Below are 6,031 nucleotides of genomic sequence, written 5' to 3' on the forward strand. Positions count from 1 at the left end.
CGCCCCGGTGCGGGTGGCCGGGCTTGGGAGGCCACACCTGGGCCCTTCCCGCCTCCTGTGCCCGGTCCCACGTACCGAGCGTGGCCCAGCGCCGCAGGGGCGCTTGGCCACAGAAGCTCTCCCACCACCTCAGCCGGCTAGGCCCTATGTCAGGTTCACACGTTTCCAGTGGCTTCTTTCCTCCAGCAAGGAACTGCTGCCGTCGCCAGGGACTGGCTCGCTTCACGCCTGGCATTTGTGCGAGGCAGTCGAGTGCGTCCACCTGTGGCAAAGGTGGATGCGGTGGCATGAGGCGGCCAGTAGATGCAATTGCGTGTTGGGCGCTTCCATTGAAGACCTGGAGAATTGGGTCTATCTCACATAGTGGAGCTGGCCTGCCAGCCACCACAGCTGGTAATGCCTTGCATATAACGTTTGTGTATATGTGCACGTGCTCCTGTGAGACAGATTTCCAGATCGTAGCCTGTTTTGAGTGGGTTTCAAGCTGTGGGACCACGTATTTTAGACCCAACCCTTCCGTTGACTGCCAGTGATAATTCTGAAGTTTGCCACTGTGCACCTGAGCATGCTGGGAACAGACCAGAGGTTGGTAATAGGCCCGACAGGTTTCGTTCTCATAGCCCCCCCTTGCAAAGTTGTACGTTTGGCTCTGCTCTCTATAGCCTAGACTCCCCTTTGCTCCTCAAGGTAGGAATAAAACCCAGGAGTCTGGGTTTGGATGTTTATCTTGCTGGGATCCTTTGACCCTAGTTGACTTCCTGCCCCTGGGGCAGGGGGCTTGACTCAATGATCTCCCAAGGTCCTTTCCAGCCCTAACGTCTATGAAATCTATGAGTCCCAGTAAGAACTTTTGTCTCACATAGTCATGTATTGCCAAAATATGCATCATGACCCCCTAGTGATACCACTTATTGCTTTATTTCAACTGGAAGAGGCCTGTGTTGTACTACTGCATATTACCTAAACCAGCAGTTCCCAAACACTGATAAATTGTGTATCACCAATTTAAAACAATACAGGATGATTATACAGGTACCACCAGCAAATTTTTGTCATATAAAGTAATTATAATCAATTTGTTAACATGTACCGCTGAGAAGTTGTCTGCATACCACTTAGGGTGGACATCATAGAGGACATTCCAGTTTTCTGCCACTCTGTCCTCTATTGATACAAAGCCTGATGCCTTTATGTTCTCTCTCTTTCTCTTCAAGAGAAAGAGAGAACATAAAGGCATCGGGTTTCATATCGACAGAGGACAACCAGACTGACCTCCATGATGGCAACCCTAGTGCCACTGGTGGTACACATACCACAGATTGCAAACCGCTGACCTAAACTAATGATTCCCAGTTTTTTAAGGCTCAAGGCACCCCTCATTAGACTCAAAGCTTCTATAATTGTTACGAGTTGAGCAGCATCCTATTTCAAAAACTAACTTATTTGTTACTGTGCTCATCTCCTTGCAGAGGACCTGAGTAGTGGGGACAAGAGAGTGTGGACCAAGCAGGGGTAAACCTGGACTTGTGCTTACCTACTAATCTCACACCTCCTACACCCATCAAAGAATTCAAAGAATCTCACCCTGGTTAAGAATAAATGACCTAGACATATGACCCCTTCTTACATTATTAGTACTTAATAAGAAATAGGATGTTTCTGGGCACTGCTATGAACAGAGTCTTTTTATCTGAGGGTCAGTCATTTAAAACCACTTCAGCTCCCAGCAGGAGTCAAGGGTTATTATTTTCCAAGGTACAAGGGGGTAAGTGCCTACCTCCCCTTTGACTTAAAAGTTCTTCCCAGATAAGTGGTATTTGGTGGCCTCGTGAGATTAATTTGATGGTTCTCATTTTCACCTAGCTCACTACTGCAGTTTCCACTAATTAGCAAACTTGGTAGAGGCCAAGAACTGGGTGCTCCACATGACCTGTCATACTTCTGATATATCAGAGGAATTCTGTATTCAGACTGCTTATTTTTGTTCTACCTGACCTATGCAGAGCTCAGTGTTCACATCTTACCAATCCAGCTCTTTCATTTTTTTAAAGCCAAGAAGAGCAATTAGTCCATGTTAGAAACTAACCTGGTATCAAATTTTGGCATCTGTTCTGCAGTCTGATCCAGGTGGGCAACCCACACTACATTATCTTTTTCATCACCTTTTGCATCATGCTGAATTTGGCCCATTTTGCTGTTATATGACTCTAATCTTACAGAAGCATAAGGGGGAAATAAAGGCTCAGAACTGACCTGATTTAGTCACAGGAATAATTGAATGTTATAAATAACCAAAGGAGCTGAATTTTTAAACAACCAATTTGAGTTGGATCCATTACTCTCTCTTTTTCAAAACAATGCAGCCTTGGTTCAATTACTTGCAGAGAGAATCAGGCAGCTATGAAAAAGAACATAGAATCCCACTTATAATCACTTCCCCCTTTAGGATGGAAAATGCAGGCTCAAAACCAATTTGCTGTTAAAAACAGAGATGACTTTAATGATACTGTAAAGGAAAAAATTCCCCCCTTAAGATACTACAGCTCTGATGCTATTAACAAATTGTATTGTATATAATAAACCATTAGTGTATTTAAAGGGTGCATTTGATTTCTTTTTTACATATTGATCAAAAAGTCTTAAGAACACAAATAATGTTTTTTTAAAATAATGCTATTGATTTAATTTCAAAACATAAGAATGTCCTCAGCCCATAAAAACAGAGAAGAAAGAACGTTAGTTGCTGCACTGTACCAAGGCAGTACAATTGGCTTAAGTATAAGGTCATGCTTATCTGTACTGCTGCTGGTATCCATGGTCATCTATATAAGTGCTTTTAGGATATCTTTTCCTGGGGTTTATGTAAGAAAAATCGTGATATGTAAAAAGGATTCAGTCTGAGGAATGTGTTAATAAACTTGTGGCTCACATTATTATTAGATGGGATAACCTAGTGGTTTCTTTTTCAGTGTGACAAATAAGTAGAATTTATTTTGAATGACATGTTATATATAAAGCCATCAAGATGTGCATGTGCTTTAGGACCCCAACCCTGGCCACTGATCCTGTGCATGCACTACCCTGTACATATGAGATATCTCACTGAAACCAAATGGGGTTCTTCTTGCATAGATCTATGGCTAGTATCTGGATGTGAATAAATATACAGCTGACTTTCCCCTTCTTCCATTTCCTGACGCTCGTTGTCTGACCTGATTTACTACATCACTTCTCTAGTAAGCACCATTCCCTGTGAATAATTAGGGGTGTGAGTCATGACTGCAGGTTTGGGGTCTCAGGCTTTAGTCCTGTGGTTTGTTCTCTCTGGGAGTGCTCAGCTAGTGCTGAAGAAGTTGCAGGGTAAGGTTTTGTCTCTATAAGGGAAAAGCCTAGAATAGCTAACACTCCTTGTGTGAGTGCTCTTATTCTACACTAAGAATACCATGCAAAGAAACTCCAGTTTGGAGGTAACCTGTTTCAGGTAGTTATTACCTGGCCACTGCCTTGCTAGTTCTCACTTACTTCTGTGGCATTCCCTGGCTTGACAAGCCCTCATGTTGCAAGTTCGTTAGTGTGGCATCAGGTCTTGTCTCTAATGCATGTGATATAATCTCAAAACAGCGCTGGAAAATGTTCACAGAAGTGGCATGATGGCTGTCCCACAGACAAGTGTCAACAAGTCAATGGAGTCGTGCCTGCTGGGACTGAGGGTGTGCATTCGACTTCACTGAGACGGATCTGTGAGAAAAATCATAGTTTAATTACTATAAATTGCCTAGCAAAGTAGAGTGGGTTTGATTAACAAGAGAGTAGACTTAATATGTAACATTTATCCTGGATTGTATGACACATTTAAACAGACACTCTGAGTCCCTGAGCCAGGGAGTAATGTTCTTTGTAAATGAAGTTAACCATTTTCAGGCAAGTACTCTCTGCTACGACTAGAACTGTTTGTTCCCATTGTAATGACTGCATGACATAGACCTCACGTAAAGGGGGATTCTCTGCATTCCTTAACGGACCTCTCATTAGTCCCTACAGTAAGTTCATCATGTGGAATAGGAACACTCATGCTGCAAAAAGTGTTGTTCTTGCTTCTTGCAGCACAGCCTGGATTTCCCACACCCAGGTTCTTTGTGAATAGGGACCTCCTTACTGCATGCAAATGTCAAAGAGCTGTGATACAGGGGACTGTGCTTACAGCAAAGCTGAAGTTTTCTTGAATCCTGTACTAGTCTTTCATGGAAAATACCACACGGGGGGACATCCACATGTGCTATGATGTGCAGTAAGCCAACTGGGGAGCATGTCTACATGTGCTCCCTCTTGGGACCAGGTTTGTTCCAATCCTGCTCTCTCCCCCTGGGTGCTAGCCCAGGGGTTGGCATAGAGCACAGGCTGGTCCCCAGTCCTGATTGGGAGGGATCCTGATGTGCACAGGGTGGAAGAACTGCTGCTGCAGAGCTCTCCCACTCAATGCATGTGGGGACAAGTCCTATGTCCAGCAGGGCTTTCCTGCACAGCCTGGGGCTAGCCAGGACCAGTCCCAGTCTGCAGCTTGGAGCTGGCTGGGACCTGCCCTTCCTCCATAGGTGCTTCCTAGCCCTGTGCCTCAATCAGGAGGCTAATGGTGAAGCAGTGTTAAGCTGCCCCTGTTAAGAGTCCCCTCCCCTACAGCTGTTTCCCAGCTCCGTGCCCAGATCGCTAGAATAGTCTACTGTGCAATAAACATCTTGTGTAGACACACCCACAGAGAAGTACATAACAGGAAATCATGGGCCAGACTCTCAGTAGATGTAAATTAGCATGGGTCCAATAAGCTGTACATTGATTTACACTAGCTCCCAAATTAGGCCTCAGTTTCCATTTTAGGTCCTCTCAGACTGTCTGTGTCTGGAATGATGCCCAGGCTGAAGTTTAAAATGAATTTTGACAGATACCAGTGGTATCATCTAGACCTTTCTCTCCTATCCTAGGATGTTTTTTTCATACTAAGTATTGAGCTCGTTGTTTTATCTTTTGCAGCATCTGAGAAACATACCTCTGTAGCAGCTTCTTTGAACATATTTATGTTCAGTTTGTTGTTTTAAAAAAGCTACACAGAATATTTCAGTTTCATTTGTGTGTGCAGCAGTCCTCCTGGATGGGAGCAGAACTTGGCCTGTTTCATAATCCTACTGTTGCTAACTGCTAAAGGTGTACAGTGACAGCTGTAGCTTAAGTGCAGTGGGCATATATTTATGGAGCAAGAAGATCTGATTCCTTCTGCATAACACCACAGCCATGGAACAGTGTGTGGCTGAAGTCCTAAGTGGCCAGGGATTGTTTCAATTTGCGGGATTTATTCTGTGGTATGAAAACACCTCCCAAAGCAAAGTATGTGCAGTCATATCTTCTTGTGAGCCAGCTATACAGTTGGGAGAGATGTTGCACAAATTTTCAAGCTGGAATAGAAGCCTGAAAGTTTGTCTGACATCTCTCCAAACTCCATGGTTGATCCAATGAAAGATATATCTAACATGCACATTCCCTGCCCTATCATGACTACAGCAGCACTACAACCCTACTTGCAAAACAATACAGGCCATTAGGAGTACTTAATACAGTTGGAGGGCACAAGTTGAGGAGTGAGCAGAGATGGCCGGTGGCTTTAGACTTCTTCACGTTCTCTTGGACAACTCCATACTCAACTCTTCCCAGGGCAGCCTGGAGACTGATGTAAGTTGGGCCAAAACCATTGGCAGCAACAGGTCATTTTATCTGCTGGGGACCACTAAGATGTAAGAAGGGAATATGTGGGAACTATTACAGCGGATCTTAGTTTTCTTTCTTCTGAGGGAGTCTTCCTGGACTGTATTAACTAGTATTAGGACAACTTTATGCTGGTGAAGCAGTGTCAAGCCACCCTCATGAACTTGGGAATCTCAGGTGGAATCTAATTGCTGATTCTCATTTATTATCCTATTCCATCATTTTGCCTGGCCAGGCTTCTGTTTATGGTCTGTTTGAGCCAGTGATAAATTCCCCTGTA

This window comes from Crocodylus siamensis, chromosome 11 (genome assembly GCF_052110815.1).
Source record: "Crocodylus siamensis isolate JL-2025a chromosome 11, ASM5211081v1, whole genome shotgun sequence".
Lineage (NCBI taxonomy): Eukaryota > Metazoa > Chordata > Crocodylia > Crocodylidae > Crocodylus > Crocodylus siamensis.